At 38.0% G+C, this 17,859-nt stretch overlaps 1 long non-coding RNA gene across 1 annotated transcript; it reads left to right on the forward strand.

Annotated features, from left to right (window-relative positions):
• The first annotated feature begins 699 nt into the window (after positions 1 to 699).
• Positions 700 to 9,717, forward strand: LOC115925554. The gene is made up of 5 exons (XR_004064789.1): positions 700 to 793; positions 6,281 to 6,466; positions 8,336 to 8,451; positions 8,701 to 8,803; positions 9,611 to 9,717. It is a non-coding gene; the product is annotated as an uncharacterized LOC115925554 (long non-coding RNA).
• Positions 9,718 to 17,859: the final 8,142 nt, after the last annotated feature.

Here is a 17,859-nt window from a genome sequence, read left to right on the forward strand (position 1 = left end):
ACAGCTCAGTTTATGTAAAGTATGTTGTTACTAAAGGGGAAAAAAGTCAGTCAGTCACTCAATAGTGCCTGACTGTGAAGTCTAGAAAGTAAACGGGTTTCCTTGCATAATTTGGATAATAAGACACTGCTAACGGTTAAATTTCACAGATAGGATATACATCATATATTATTCATAATTCCTGCAATGTTCTACAGAATTTGATGTTGGCTGCAAATGGGAGTATGGGACATAGTACTGTTCTATTTGGATTTATAGCATGTATATGTGTGGTTTATTTTTACAATATGTTTGTATTAATAAAAATAAACAAGATATGCTAACAATGTGTATAATGCGATGTTCATACATGCATTAATTAAGTTAACAAACTGGAAATACACAGGTTTAACCAACAAAGGTGAATTAAGTGTTCGTAAAAAGGAAATAATGAATAATGAATAATTAAACAGTTGCCCCACTATGAGCTGAAAAAAATGTGACGGGAAACTCGCAATCAAGTTTCATTGGCCAAATGGGTGGGAGATAAGGTGTGGCCTTGCGGCTGCTGGAGTAAGTTTGTTCGAGGGTACGTGCGTAGGGAGGAGTCGTAGCACGTGATGACCAGTCTGAATAGTCTCCCGATGGCCTATGGTACCAAACCGGCCAGATATCCAGATTCATTGTCATCCAATATTAGTAATGGGGTACAACACGTGAACGTTAAAGACGATTCCAAAGTGGATTCAGGTTATGACTGGGATGCTGACATGATGAGAGGAATTACATCATTTACAAGCATTGTTGGATGACGGTAACAATCAATATTTTCAATATAGTCGATTGTGAAAAGTGATGTACTCGTGTTTGATCTTGAGTGTGTGCGATACCAGCAGGCGATTGTGTGTGCAGGAGGCCGGAGGGTGATGGTGATGGTGATGGTGTACGTGCAGCTTTTGGCTCCAGTACATGAAGACACGTTTAAATCGAATGCCGGATAGGAACCAAAAGTTTTGTTAAAGCCACACTATACTTGTAGCTACTTGCTCCCTCTATAGTATATAGAAAACTTCCCCAATCGGTGCCTGTTGGTCCACCATGATCCTCTTTTTCTTATGTTATTAATTGAGAGCTGAATTTTTAATGAGCTATGTAGCCACCTGTCAGTGACCTTGCTTGGTGGTCTAATCCCTTCTGGCTGAACTAGTACAGCCAGCCTTTAAAAACAAGTTGGGGCCTACTAACGGCTCTTTTTGCCATTGGTTGGTTTGAAACTTTGAAAGAATTAAAAAACATGATTTGTTCATTTTTATTTATTTATATTAGTTATTATTTATTGATGAATATTAATTAAATATTTCATCTTCAGGGTTTCGCATATATTTCATGCCACGTTTGTTGCACAGAGGGTGGGATCCTGGATTAGCAACCCAAAGTTTTAGTGACAAATACTAACAAACCAAGTCCAAAAATAATTTGTTCATTTTTTAAATATTTATATTTTATTTTGATAGTGATTAATATTTACATTTCCTTGCATCAAGCATGGGCGTAAATCCTTACGTAATACCTATTGTTCAGGGGGGGATGAATGAATAGATCACCCCCCCCCCCTGAACAATAGGTATCAATTGCAGATTTACGGCCATGGCATCAAGAGTAGGCCTAGATCTTCCATGCGGCCCTAATTTAATATTTGATAGAAGGACTTGGCATGGTTATTTGCCCCCCCCCCCAGCAAAATCCCTGCCATTCTGTCATACCTACATGTAACATACATATATATACACAAACAGAGCACTCTGATAAGTGCCCCTTCACCTTTGATAATTGCCCTATTCAAATCTGAGAGGTATCTTTTTTATTTTGACAAATGCCCCTTTTCCTTCGTAGAAAGTGCCCCTTCCACTTTTAATAACTACTCCCTTTTTAACTCGGATAAGCAAACCTTATATTTTCACATGAGCCCCTTTTCCTTTCTAATAAGTGCCCCTTTTCCTGATAAATGCCCCCATTAAAAAAGAGCCCCTTTCCCATCTCATAAAAGCCCCTTTTCATTTCTGGTAAATGACTTTTTTCAGGTACAAGAAGTTACTCCAGAGTCCATTTCACTTTGATTAAGTGCCCCCTTTACCTTTGATAAATCCCCGTAATAAAATCTAATTGGTGCCCCTTTTCTTTCAACTAATGCACATTTTCCTTTATTATGCCCCTTTTTTATTCTCATAAGGGCCCCTTTTCATATCTGGTCATTTCCTCTTTTCAGGTGCGATAAGTGCCCCTTTTCACCTCTGATAATTTCCCTTTTAACAATGGTACATGCCCCTTTTCCTTTCTAAAAAGGGACCTATCCCCTTTTCATAAATGCCCCTTTTCACCTCTTATAAATGCCCCTATCAATATCTGATGGGTGCCCCTTTTCTGTTGGCAAATGCCCATTTCCTAATCTTGGTGCCTTTTTTCATCCCTAGTGAGCGCCGCATTTTAAAGGTGTAAGAAGTGCCCCATTTTCACCCCTGATAATTACTCTTTGTACTTTGACACATGCTTCTTTTTTCTGATAAGTGTCATCTTTTCCTCTCACCATCAAATGCGCCCCTAATTTCAAGTGTACTACCGTATTTGCCGGCGTAAAGGCCGCAGTATTTTTGGAAGAGAAAATATCAAAAAGTTGGGGTGCGGCCTTTACGACGAAAGAGTAAAAAAAAAAAAGTCAAAACCAGCACGAATTTGCACGTATGGGACTAGATCTACTAACGGTACAATAACTAGATTGTACAGGACATTTAAACACATCTTACCGACAGTTTTATCTTGCATTGTTGACATGAATACGAAAATAAATTGCTAAACCAACATTTACCGATAGATCTTGATCTAAGTTCGTGCCAATGCATTGCAAAAGTAAAGGAAGGGACCATTGAACGAAGCTGCCGCGAAGCATCCATCCGAAGTCGCCATTTTGTTTTTCCATTTCATGCAGTTTCGCATTACACCGTACATTGTGGTAGGGGTATCGGACACCAAATCTGCCCGCGATCACTTTTTGAGCTAAACTTCCGGTAAATTATAAGAATATTGATGAATTTGGTATCAGTTTGTAAAAAAAAATAGTGTTTTACAAGAAAATTACGATTATTTTGTTTTGTCCGTTGGGTTTTTTTTTTTTTTTTTTTTTTTTTTTTCCTCTTTGAAATGTCCAAGTTGGGGGTGCGTAGAAATGTGATGACCTTTTTATTTGCTTGTCAAAGGTTTTATAAGCTTCACACTTGTCTCCTCCCCCTTCCCCACTGAAAGAGAATCGTTGATTTGTTTGTGTGTATAGTCGCCCGATTAGAATCTGAGAATAATTGTTTTAATTTTAACACCTAGCCTAGAAGTAATCAGTAAGTTGATAATAATGATACTAGTGATCAGTGGCGTACGCAGGATTTTTCAAGGGGGGTGTTTAGAAATTGGATGGCATCATTAATGTGACCCCGCAGATAGCGAAGGAACTGAACAGGAGAGGGTGTTGGAGGGGGTCATTCACGTCTCGAATTTCGATATCCTAGCTTTAAAAAACCTCAGGTTTTCCTGCATGTTTTGTTCTTCAAGATTTAACAATCACCTCTCACCATGGACGAAAGCCTGGCAGAGCGACTTTAAAAGTGGGGGGGGGGGGGGGAAGGGCACCAACAAAAAAGGGCACTTTCTGGAAAAAAGGGGGGGGGGGAGGCACGCACAAAGGGAAACCTCAAAGCAAAAATATACAATTTATAGACATTTTTAGGCCATATGATACCCCTACATTGTGATTAGATTATCAGGGATGATTTCATTGTTTGTTTTTCTCTGCACATGGTCCAAGATACTGCTTAACCCTTACTGTCTCGACATTTTCGGAGATTGCGCCGCAACCGCTTGGAATTTTGAATTGTCGTTTCATGACTTTTTTCCCTCAAGTCTTACGCACATTTTGATACCATTTTCGTTGAAATTGGATATACCTGTAAGGTGTTACATAACAATTAGTATGCGCATGTCATTAAAAAGTGCTATAATTGCATATATATTCATGTACAAGCAGAAATGTGAATACAGGTTTAGATTAGGACGATGTATTTCTTCCTAAGTGGGAGATATGAATTGATATCAAATTGCTTTTATATGTTTCTCAAAGTAACTTGATGTATTCACGAACAAAAGAATACATTAGAAATAAAACAACAATAAAATACATAAGAAAATAAAATGATGAATTTCGAACTTTTTTTCTTCAGAAAAACATTTTGAGATGAAGGAAACATTTATTCAATACATTTTCAAGATTATTCACAAGTCTACAGACAAATATGTTTTCTGTAAAATGCATAAAATTAGCATTTTGCATAAGTAATTAGGCTATGATGACAAAAATTTGCTTAGTAGGAAAAAACTAATTATACCATCTTGTTCCTGACGTAAATATCTACAAACATGCACATTTTTGTGTCCTTCGGACATTCAATGGCCGAGATCATAGTGGGGGGGGGGGGGGGGGGGGGGGGCCTCCTTGCCCCCCCCCCAGTCAGTGAGGTGCTCAAAATAGCTCAGTACAGTAAGGGTTAAGCATCATACTTTGCAGTTGAGTCTGATGGTCTGAATATTTAATTTAAGATTTCAATTTTTTAATTTGTGAAGTCGCAAAGCGAAAAATTACATCTTATAAAGAGGGAGGAAAAATCCTAATCATGAAAGACTTAAAAGATCTTTATATAAGAAACAAAATCATAATAACTTAAAATGCAAGCGTAGTGAGCGAGCTTTGGGTGAAATGAAAGAAAAAGATGCTCTTAGTCGCTTTAAATTAAGAGTACATTTTAGGGTGAGAAGAAAAGGGGGCCCATATCCAAAGGGAAAAGGACACTTACTTAAAGAATTTACAACATAAGCCATAACAAGTTTTGGGGAAGGATATTCGTGTGCATGTTGATAACGTCGGTCGATAACAGCACAGGAATCAACAACCCTCCCCTCACTATACCAACCTCAATTAGCTCATTGATTTATGAATTGATGTGAATATAGAGGGTGAATGTTGATGATGATGATGATGATGATGATGATGGTGACGACAAAAATGTTGAAGTTAATCATGATGAGGAAAGTTATGATAATAATCTTGATCAAATTAATATTATGATGATGCTGGTAACAAAGATAGAATGGGATGATTAATGACGATAATGAAGACATTTGATTGAGATTATGAAATGAGGACATTTTATTTGTAATAGGAAGACTAGTTTGTAGGGATTTATTTTGAACTCTTAAACTCCCCTTCATATCCATGATTCATCCCTTTCATTATCCCTCATTCACATTCACCCTTTTTATCCACTTTCCTTTCATACATCTATCTCTCTCTCTCTCTCTCTGATTGGTTCAATGTTCACCTGATGCAGTTAAGCTTAAAGTATAATTTACATATACTATGAATATTTAATATATACCCTTTGTTTATTGTTTATGTTTGAATATTCAAGATACTTTGTGATGTTGATTTATACTTGTATGTGACTTTATGAATATTAATTTGTTTCTTCTACTTTGCATGGAATGTATGTGGAATGCTACACAGAATGCAGTAATGTTTTTATACATTAAAACCTGGTCAGTTAGCCATTAGTTATCAATCTTACAACATGTCTGCTGGGGCTGCCTCTGTGTTAAGAGTGCTAGGAATTATCTGTTAGAACTGCAACCCTACAATATATTAAGCAGGTGAAGGGCTAAGAAACCCTCACTTAGCCCCCTGAGCCCCTCCCATTCTTTGCTTCTTGATTATGTCAAATAATCGATGATTTCTCGATGAAGGAGGGGGGGGGGGAGAGACATTTCCTCATTCAAAGGCCATCTCTGGCCTTCCTACATACATAGGTCACAGGCCCGTAACAAATATAATTTTACTAGGGCTGCAGACATTACATGAGGCGGACTAGAAAAGTTTAAAGATTTGTGAGATCGCATTAAAGGCATCGTTTAACAACGTTCAATCTGAGATGCATGGCCCTAGAGCATGGCCCGAGCATTCACATCAAACAATGAAGAAAAAAATTCAGAAAGTTGAATATGTTGTGACTAAAAGGAATGCCTGTATGTAGTAATCTTAATGTAAACATTATATTGAGGAACCGAACAACATTACAAGCATATATCAATTAAAGAAATCTAGAACTTGCTCATTTAAGAATGTGTGCTACAATGATTATCTCATAAAAACAGTACAGGCCTAATAAGATTAATAAATGACCACTCAGTTTTTCTCTTCTCCTTGCAGTCTATTATGGAGTATCCACAAGACAACGGACCGCCTGCCGCCGTAGGTCAATGTGAACGTGGGGCCGTGGGCGCTGGTAGCGCACCGGTGCCTGTGTAGGACAAGGGCCGGGGAGAGGTGTAAGTGGAAGACGAGACACCTCTCCCGCGTGTGCTACCAGAATCGAGATGTTTACACGGCGGAAGAGTGAGTACTCAAACAATAGGGTCGGACAAAACTATATAACCCAATAGGGGGTTTCTCAACAGCGATACAAGATTTTAAAAGTAGTCAACAGATCTTGATGGAAATTGTATGGAATTGTTGGTTGAATATATCCCCTAATCTTCATGTACATTTCAGAACTACAAGTTAAGATTGTTTTTTAAGGCTTTATTACAAACAACATCCAAGGAGAATAAGCGTATCTGTACCCTAAACATGTTGTGGCAAGTTGTCACAAGAATTCTCCTGCTTTACTAGAAGAAAAGGGGTCATATCACATAAATTTAGGGCATGGGAACGGTCCATTCTATTTTAAGCGATAGATTTTCAGAATTATTTGTTTTCTTCAGAAAATCGTAGAATTCATATTTAGTGTTTGTTGATTAAATCTTAATAATATATATTTGAACAGTTGAAAATGTAAAACATTATTTACTAAAAAAATAAAAAAATACTTGGTTTTGTTTCCTACATCACAGCTTGCGTTATAAGGATGAAAACTTCCCAAGTTGATGAAGTAATTACAGTTTCATGAAAATCTTTTTGAATATTTACTTTAAAAAAATTAGTTATTCATATGTTTTTGTTTTATCATACCGAAGGTGGCTTAGTCACTGTTATCCTTTAGGGCCCTGTGCATATAAATATGAAATTCAACACAATACATGAATGAGAAAATGAAACAACAACAACATGTAACATTTCCATTAAAAAAACATTACAAAAGTATAATATAAGAGCAAGTAATACGGACCAACAACGTTTGCAAAGTTTGTCATATAAATGTATCAATAAAAGTATGGGAAGAAGAAATATAAGTTGACTTAATAATTTTGTACTTAGAGCGAATGAGAGCGGTGTCAAATGATGTCATATGATCAACAGCACAAGGTGGAAGTTTATTATATAGCTCCCTCTCAAGGTCATGATATTAATTAAGCTATAAAACAATGTTTCTTGACTAAAATCGATTGATTAGCTATTTCCGTTTGGAAATTATATATCACAACTACATATTCTGAGATTTTCATGGTCAAGATATTAATTAAGCTATAAAACAATGTTTCTTGACTAAATTGATTGATTAGCTATTTTCGTTTGGAAACTATATCACAACTAAATATTCTGAGATTTTCATGGTCGTAGCTACCATTGTACGGCCGTAGGCGCTATTTGAGATTCATCAAAATCTACCGGGAGCACCGGTAATTTTGATATTGAATTTTTCTCGAAAGCGGAAATGTTTTAGGGGCTAAATTTTCTAGTGCTTATAATACATCCACAGAGGCATCCAAATATATCAAAAATGTAAAGAATCACTATCCACCCATGTTTCTTATCAAGAGAGTTTTTCAGCTTATACATATTTTGAAATCTGAATGATCAGTTTAATAATTTCACAGACATGAAATATATTGGCTGCAAATGCACTATCACCTCATTTGGTTTCTTTTATGTACATCATTTAGATTTTAGGAACAGAGTGTCAATTATTTCTTGATGCATAAGTCAAGAGATCACAGGAATATGAATTACCAATGCAGTGATTACAAAATGAACATATACCAAACAACCATTTAGCAAACTAATTAAAAATTGTTCAAAGAATTATTAAAGAGCAATTCCATATATTACATTTACTAGAAAGATATCATATGATTTTTGTATAGGCACACTTTGATAATAATGTGCATTCCATAACTTATATTTGTATTTTGATATTTCATGTTATTATTGTGAACAGATTACTGAAATATAACTGAAATATTTTAATCATTCCTTTTTCTTGATCATTCGAGTAAGTATATTAAGTGTATTAACTGTATCTTACATGTATTTTCATCATACTAGGATACTCAAAATGGTAAACAGAAGGCGGCCGAGGTGTCAGGCTTTGACCCTTAAAGGGCTGCAGTGTAGCCGTGATGCTACGAGGCAGTATGTTATTCAATACTGCACCCAACACTGTAAGTATATTGCATAAAATGGAAGTAGAATCATTGCCAATAAGAAAGTTTGTATTTTGCACAACTTCAGTATATTCCGATGATCTAATTATTGACAACATACAATGGTTTGCACTTCTTGACATTTCAAGTTTCAAGTTTTATTGGTCCACATTTTACAGAAAATATAGACATACATATGAAATAAAAAATTATACGATACAACTATAGTATAAATAACCACATCTCAATGATTCTCAATTCATATAGATTAAGTAGAATATGAGGGACCTATTGAAGCATAGCTGAGGAATAGAAGGAGTCCCTCAGGAATAGCAGGAAGGCTAGGTGAGAAAGTGCGTCGTTATCGAAGGTAAGTGCTTATTTGAGAAGAGTCTTAATAATAATAATAATAGTGGCTACTTGTATAGCGCACAGGTCCACCTTTCGGTGCTCATGGCGCTTTGAACCCACATCGGTATGTGCAAACGCAGAATAACTTTGCGTCATTAAATAATTTATTTTTGTTTTCTTTTTTTAATACTAATAACCACGCTAAATGGATTATTCAGGTATCCTTTGGAACTAATTCTTATCCAATCAATGCTAATTCTTTTAAAAATGTGATTTTTTAATTTTATTTTTACATTTTAATTTGTTCAGCTGAAATTCCAGGAATTTCTCTCTCTCTCTCTCTCTTAGGGGGGGGGGGGCATTTATCCCAAAAAACACCCCCCCCCCCCCCCCCCCCCCCCCCCCCCCCCCCCCCCCGTACGTGCATGCTTGCTAGCTTGGCTGGTGGATGTACCAAAATAAAGACCTACAAAGTCACAGTTTTTATAATCATTATAGGCTGTCATTCATCTCCCTATTACCCATCTCTCTCTCTCTCCCTCTCTCTGTCTGTCTCTCTATCTTTATCTCTCTCTCTCCCTCTCTCTGTTTGTCTGTCTCTCTATCTTTATCTCTCTCTCTCTCTCTCTCCCCTCTCTCTCTCTCTCTCCCTCTCCCTCTCTCTGTTTGTCTGTCTCTCTATCTTTATCTCTCTCTCTCTCATTCTCTCTTCCTTGCTCCATCTTTCTCCATCTTTCTCTTACTGTCTCCACCTCTCTTTCATCAATGGGTACCCACCAATTTTATTTGAAGATGTCTATTCATCTACCTGGACATCTACTTGCAGATAACCACTTCCTCCTTACTGAGGAAGTTCATCTCACAAGCAAACAACATTCAAGAGAAGCCTGCCAGCCAAACAGACTCATCATCCCTGTTCAGCTCATCTCACAAGCAAACGACATTCAAGAGAAGCCCGCCAGCCAAACAGACTCATCATCCCCGTTCAGCTCATCTCACAAGCAAACAACATTCAAGAGAAGCCCACCAGCCAAACAGACTCATCATCCCCGTTCAGCTCATCTCACAAGCAAACAACATTCAAGAGAAGCCCACCAGCCAAACAGACTCATCATCCCCGTTCAGCTCATTTCACAAGGAAACAACATTCAAGAGAAGCCCACCAGCCAAACAGACTCATCATCCCTGTTCAGTTCATCTCACAAGCAAACAACATTCAAGAGAAGCCCACCAGCCAAACAGACTCATCATCCCCGTTTAGCTCATTTCACAAGGAAACAACATTCAAGAGAAGCCCGCCAGCCAAACAGACTCATCATCCCTGTTCAGCTCATCTCACAAGCAAACAACATTCAAGAGAAGCCCACCAGCCAAACAGACTCATCATCCCCGTTCAGCTCATTTCACAAGGAAACAACATTCAAGAGAAGCCCACCAGCCAAACAGACTCATCATCCCCGTTCAGCTCATTTCACAAGGAAACAACATTCAAGAGAAGCCCGCCAGCCAAACAGACTCATCATCCCCGTTCAGCTCATCTCACAAGCAAACAACATTCAAGAGAAGCCCGCCAGCCAAACAGACTCATCATCCCCGTTCAGCTCATTTCACAAGGAAACAACATTCAAGAGAAGCCCGCCAGCCAAACAGACTCATCATCCCTGTTCAGTTCATCTCACAAGCAAACAACATTCAAGAGAAGCCCGCCAGCCAAACAGACTCATCATCCCCGTTCAGCTCATCTCACAAGCAAACAACATTCAAGAGAAGCCCGCCAGCCAAACAGACTCATCATCCCCGTTCAGCTCATTTCACAAGGAAACAACATTCAAGAGAAGCCCGCCAGCCAAACAGACTCATCATCCCCGTTCAGCTCATCTCACAAGCAAACAACATTCAAGAGAAGCCCGCCAGCCAAACAGACTTATCATCCCCGTTCAGCTCATGTCACAAGCAAACATTCAAGAGAAGCCCACCAGCCAAACAAACTCATCATTCCCGTTCAGCTCATGTCACAAGCAAACAACATTCAAGAGAAGCCCGCCAGCCAAACAGACTCATCATCCCCGTTCAGCTCATCTCACAAGCAAACATTCAAGAGAAGCCCGCCAGCCAAACAGACTCATCATCCCCGTTCAGCTCATCTCACAAGCAAACAACATTCAAGAGAAGCCCGCCAGCCAAACAGACTCATCATCCCCGTTCAGCTCATTTCACAAGCAAACAACATTCAAGAGAAGCCCACCAGCCAAACAGACTCATCATCCCGTTCAGCTCATCTCACAAGCAAACAACATTCAAGAGAAGCCCACCAGCCAAACAGACTCATCATCCCCGTTCAGCTCATCTCACAAGCAAACAACATTCAAGAGAAGCCCACCAGCCAAACAGACTCATCATCCCCGTTCAGCTCATGTCACAAGGAAACATCTGACAATGTGAGGACTGCAAGCTAGCTCCAATAAGTGGTTCAAGAAAAGCACATTTACCAAGGACATGTCAGAGAGAAAAGCAGAGGAGAAGAAGGTAAGAACATCACACCAAATTTGAAATAGGGAAACAATTAAAGCAACAAAACAAAACACAAAACAAAGCAAAGCAATTATGAAGACACTTATTTTGTATTCAGTCTTCACTGCAATTTATTTTCATTTTTCATTTATTTAACATTTCTCGTATGGACATGTAGCACTTTGTGTTTACAATTAAGATTGCTGTCTTACAGAACTGTCACATTATTATTTTCACTTACGGTAGATATAAAGCTAATCTATCAGTTTTTCAAATAAGTGTTTTGGCATGGCCGGCATTTAAATCTGGACCACCATCGTCAGCATATGACCTCATTAGAGAGAATTTTGTTAGGCTGACAGACTTTTTAATATAATGTTACAAGTAATGCAATATAAACATACACGTAAAGAGACAAAATACATACATAACATACATGTAAAGAGACAAAATACATACATAACATACAAAAATAACTGAAAATACTGATGTTACAAGTTCATGTAAATGCCTTTCATGATCGATACTGGTATATATGAAGTTAAACTTTTAATCCCCATGTTCCAACAATAACTTTGCTATGTCTATGAGCCTGGGAAATGATAACAAAGACTATAAAGATTATAATTTCTAAATCATGCTGAGTTTATGAGCGGGAAGGTTCATGGCACCAGAGCATCAATCAGTCAAAGGCTTGCACAGTCTATATGGTGTTTCTTTTTCTCAATTTGTTTAGAATGATGTTATAATTCCAACTCTTTAATGGCTTCTTGTATATGGCTCATGTCTGCTATGGAGTGGTCCTCCAATATCATTTTGGTTTTAATTAGGTTACAATTATAACCTAATTGCATAGTTTAGGGCTGAAACAGCCTTGTTTGAAGATAGACCATTGTAGTCTATTGTATCTATGCTATTAGCCTTTTATCTGCTATGTCAGTGATGCCTGTAGTCAGTCTGTAATGACTTATTTCTGCTATGTAGTGGTGCTTATATCCACAACATAGGCTGACCCATTGTCAGCTATACTTTCATCAGCCTTGCAGTTGTGCATGTATCTGCTAGGTAACGGTACATATATCCGCCACATAGTGGTACCCTTTTTGCTACGGAGTGGTACATATATCCGCCACGTAGTGGGGCCCATTTATCCTGTGCACTGGTGCTGACATCTGCCATGCAGACTATTTCCCCAATGAAGTGGTGCTGACATCAGCCATATTGTGAAACCATTTATTTCTGCCAAACTGTGGTGCCTAAATTATATGCCAAGTAGTAATTATATCCATATATTGGCCTTTTTAGATTCTGTTGTGCATATATATCATAAAGACTGTACAGCTCAGACATTGATGCTATTTATCTTTCATTGTAAGACTTATGTACCACAATTTACGAAGTTTGAACACTGATAACGGGCAGTCCATTTTCTCAATAATAAAGTCAAGTAAATGGCCTACCATAGCACCCCTCATCCAAACTTGTTTTCTCTTAAATAGCAAGCCTGGTTACATTTTAACACTCGAGTCTTTGGCTATCATTTCCTTAGGCTCATAGTACACAGGCTCATACACTGCCTTAGAACATAGTGTTAATGTAACATGCTTACTTCTAATCATTGGGTCATTGTGGCAGCGTTACCAGACCTTTTGTGAAAACATGCCCCTTTATTCACGAAATGTCAGGAGTAATATGATTACAAAATAAACCACTCTCATCTTCAAATAGTCTGGTCCAATTTGCCAGACACCTAGTGAAAACCCTAAGGCAAATCTACGAAAGGTTGGATGATCTTCTGTTTTAGTTTCACAAAAGATCGTGTAAAGCGACCACCCAACCGGACTTGATGATTTGAAGTAAGCTGATGTAACATGTATACCTCAGTCACACTCATGATAGACCAATGACAGACGTATTTGCCTAGAATCGTTTCGTTTTGAGTCAGTTTTGTGAAATGACAGAGGTATAGCATTTAATAACAGCTTTTATGTAGCATTTTCATTTGCCTAAGGATTAAACAGTTTGACTTGAGGTAGAGACAGTGGTGTAGCATTGGTCCACCAATTTAGGGGTCACTGTTATTTTGGAGGAGGGCGGAACCTGTATTAATAGGTGATTTGAATGTGAATTTGTAAGATCTCAGATTTAGGGGATGATATTAATTAAGGGATTAATATCATTTTTGTTTTAACCTCCCTTTTCCATCTCCCTTTACTTATGTCTTTTTTCCTCTTCCATTTTGTCTTGTTTTCCATCATTTGATTGGGAGACATACATTGTGTCCCTTTGTAGCTATGCCACTGCTCAGGGAATGTAGTATACAGGTATACAGGGTGGAGCTCACCAAGAGCAAAACATAGAAACACCTATTAAAGTACTAGACCATCATATGTGAACATTTACCTCAGGTCATTTAATGCTTTTAAACTGAAATATAGATTTCAGTTGATAACCAAGTGACAACGGAAGACAGAAACTGAAAATGAATGAGCAACTCCAGTTTCTCATTGCTTTTTATGGTAGACCAGACCATAGCTACAACACACTTCAAATTTCCTAATCAGTGCTGGAAAAAAAATGGAGATCGAGCACTTAGTGAAATTTAATTGTACCATGACTGAAGTCTAGACCAGTTAATCAATCAACATTTTTGGATAATCAAGAGTACCAATATATGTACACATTTGATACAAGTCACATTGCATGCTTTAAATTGAATACATTTCAATAAGTTGTCAGCGAACTTGTACTTAAGACGGCTTTGTGAAACGCTACCCATACATGTATACAGTATGAAGTTTGACTTAAATGTATAAAGCAGTTCACAAATGCAGACCCCTTTCCTATCAAAGGCCTGATAGTCACAAATAATTGCATCCACCTGCTTTAGGAATTTAATTACAAAAGTCTGAACCTGTTTACATATTGCTGCTTTGTGAGCCACGTTACTGACAAGTTTGAAGTCTGTCACTCAGAATATTACAGAATTACAACTTACAAAGTTTGAACACTGATAATGGGCAGTCCATTTTCTCAACAATAGAAGTCAAGTAAATGGCCTAACATAGCACCCTTGACTCAAACTTGTTTTCTGTATAAGAGCAAGCCTGGTTACATTTTAACACTCCAGTCTTTGGCTATATATCATCTCCTTAGACTCATGCAATGGTGGTGCATAATACCCAAGTCACACTGATGAAATCAATGACAGACAGACAAATTTGCCAAGAATCGTTTCATTTTGAGTCAGTTTGGTGAAATGACAGAGTTATCATGTAGTCTTTTGTACCATTTTCATTTGCCTAAGGATCATATAGTTTGACTTGAGGTAGAGACAGTGGTGTAGCATTGGCCCAGCTGTTTTCAGGGGGCACTGGTATTATGGGGGAGGGTGGCACTTGTTTTAATAGGTGGATTGAATATGAATTCACAAGATGTGATTAGGGGGGTGATGTTAAATGAATAATCATATTTTTTCTCACCTCCCTTTCCCCTCTCCCTTTCGTTTTGTCTTTTTACCACCATTTGCTTGGGAGACACTGTGTCCCCATGTCGCTACACCACTGCTCAGGGAGATATAGTATACACGTATTATACAGAGAGTGGAGCTCACCAAAAGCACAAAATGGAAATATCAAGGTACTGAACCCTCATATGTGTACATTTACCTCGGGTCAATTAATGTTTTTATACAGAAACATAGATTTTAGTCGATAACCAAATGGTAATGGAGGACAGAAACTGAAAATAAAGGAGCGTCTCCAGTTTCTCAGTTCTCTTTATGGTAGCTAGACCAGACCCTACAACACACTGAGCAATTCCTACTCGGTGCTGAACACAAATTAAATGTTGTAATACCAGCAGGGGAAGCCGCAGGTGCTTTATCCACTCCCTCAACCACCCCCCCCCCCCAATCTGCCTTTGAAATGCAGATGAAGTGACATGAACTTTCTTATAGATCTTTGGTTTCATTTAGGGTACGTTTATGCTCAATTTTGATGGCAGAATGAGCAATTGAAACGCTCATCGTAATCGCAGTTCCACGGTGTACTGTTTATGCTCACTTCTCTGGCTCCTCCAGGCATGATTCTGGCTCTGCAGCTGGATTCGCTTCCCCATAAACCGTCTCTTTGCAGAATCACCGATCCAAAACGCACCTTTTTGTGAGTTTATGATAGCCGTTTTTCGGTGATTCTACAAAAATGAGAAAGGACGCAACCATATTGTAAAGTCCCACACAAAACAAAAGTGGTCTCACATGGTTGAGGACTTGAGCTGCACTATTAGATTTTATTCCAACCACAAAATGGCTGCCAAGATGGCTGACATCCAGTCCATCAAACAATAATAACCAATCACAAGATTGGACAATAAGTAAGTAACCAATAGAAAAGCTTGTAAAAGATAGAGTGCCATGTGCCATGTGTGCTGGGTTGAATAGCTAAGAGATAAGGAAGAGTGTGTGTGTGTGTGTGGTGCTATAGCAGGTAATGTGCATGAGGATGAATGAATAGGGACAGAACAATAGAAGCCAAGAGCTAGCAGACAGGAGAGAATGAATGTAGGTCAGGAGTGCGCTAAAGCATATCGGAGTGGAAAACTAAATGTACAGTGTAAAATAAACAAGTAACCACTTGGGTCAGTGAAATTAAAACCTTACATAATATACCATCTTCACAGAAAAATGTCCTCATTTTAAAAGATACATCGTATTAACATGCATTTGTTTCCGAAGAAAATGAGTCACCTAAAATTTGCTTGAAATACCTGAATACATCAAATCATGAAGTTTTCCTTCTGTACAATTCTCTCTTTTTTTTCCTTTTTTTTTTTTTAAGGCACAGCATCTATTCATATTAGGGAAAATTAAACTGTTTAACTTGAAAGATCACACATATAGCGAATACAAAAAAAATGGTATGCTTTCATCAATGAACATCTTTCAAGCAACGTCCTAACTTCAATGGGTTCTATCCTTTTTCACCCTGAAAATTCCAGTCGGATGATTTGTAGACATAAACATTAAATAATTTCCCTTGTTTCCTGTTTCTGTCACAAATGACAAAATATCAAATACTTCATACCCAATTTGGCAATTTTTAACAAAAACTATAAACAAAATACATGGCAATGTCTTCACCTAAAGAAAAATATATCACTGTTTCGTGAATCACTTAATTTTGTTTTTTTTTTAAATTTTTTTTTTTAGAAAAGTTAGCCAATTGAATAATGGAATACAATGTACACAGAGAATATGCACGCATTCTGACATATAACTCTTTCAAAACTGTCTCAGATTTAAGGAGACATTATACAAATACAGTGTCTATGGTCGATAAAATCTCAACTACAAATGATTTATGTAACGAAAAAACATATTTTATGAATTCATGTATCGATGATGTTTTAAATCCAAATATCCATAAACATCAATATACATGTAGGTCAAATGACTAAAAATAATGTTCAGAAAACAATGTAAACATGTACTTAAAATCAAATAATCCCAACAATTTTTGTTGTTGACACATTTATATAGTCCTTTTTGTAAAATAATGCAGGTCAACCCTGTGACCAATACAATCTGAATCTCACATTTTTTAATTTTTTTTTTTTGTATCTTAAAATTCAGCACAATTGCAAAATTGCAATCAAAATTGACATTTTAGTCTTTTTTCTTCTTTTTTTTGTTTTGTTTTTTTGAAAATAAAAGATGGGCGCATTAAGGAGTTCACCCAATTGACGTGTAACTAACAAATTTGATGGAAAAACACATGACAAAATGTTTGAACGTTTGTCTTCTTCTTTTTCCCGTCTAAACATTAAAAACTGACAATGTAATCCTATCTTTACCGACAAGTCCTACAAAAATATCATAAATCTTCCAAAACGTTCAAAAATCAAGAATTCTATCAATAACATATTGTCACAAACAATGGGGCCATGGCGATTGCAAGGTATGACAGCGAAAAGTGAAAAACAGCAAGTCTTGCAATCATCTATCACTATTGCAAACATTAGTTCTCGAAAGTCTTTACAGTTCGTAATCTTGAAACTTGGCGGGTACTTTAACCTGTCGACCAGATCTCGAACGTGCGGAAGAGGACGGCTGAGGTTGGGGTTGGTCAGCGGATGAGGACGGCTGATGTTGGGGTTGGTCAGCGGATGAGGACGGCTGATGTTGGGGTTGGTCAGCGGATGAGGACGGCTGATGTTGGGGTTGGTCAGCGGATGAGGTCGGCTGATGTTGGGGTTGGTCAGCTGATGAGGATGGCTGAGGTTGAGGTTGGTCAGCGGATGAGGACGGCTCAGGTTGCTCAGCTGATGAGGATGGCCAAAGTTGGGAGTGGTGAGTCGTCGACCTCAGTTGATATTGGGGTCTGAGTTGAAGTTGGCCAACCGGCGAGGACAGCTGATGTTGGGTTTGGGTAGTAGGCAGTGATGGCCTAGGTTGAAGTGGGGCTGAGTCAATTAGCCTGGATTGGTGGCTAGAATTGGTTGGCTGGTTTGATGCTTGTTGCCGAACAGACAAACTTGACCGTGATGGTTGGTCATGGTCTGACT

The sequence above is a fragment of the Strongylocentrotus purpuratus genome, unplaced genomic scaffold (genome assembly GCF_000002235.5).
Source record: "Strongylocentrotus purpuratus isolate Spur 01 unplaced genomic scaffold, Spur_5.0 spur5_scaffold_18, whole genome shotgun sequence".
Classification (NCBI taxonomy): domain Eukaryota; kingdom Metazoa; phylum Echinodermata; class Echinoidea; order Camarodonta; family Strongylocentrotidae; genus Strongylocentrotus; species Strongylocentrotus purpuratus.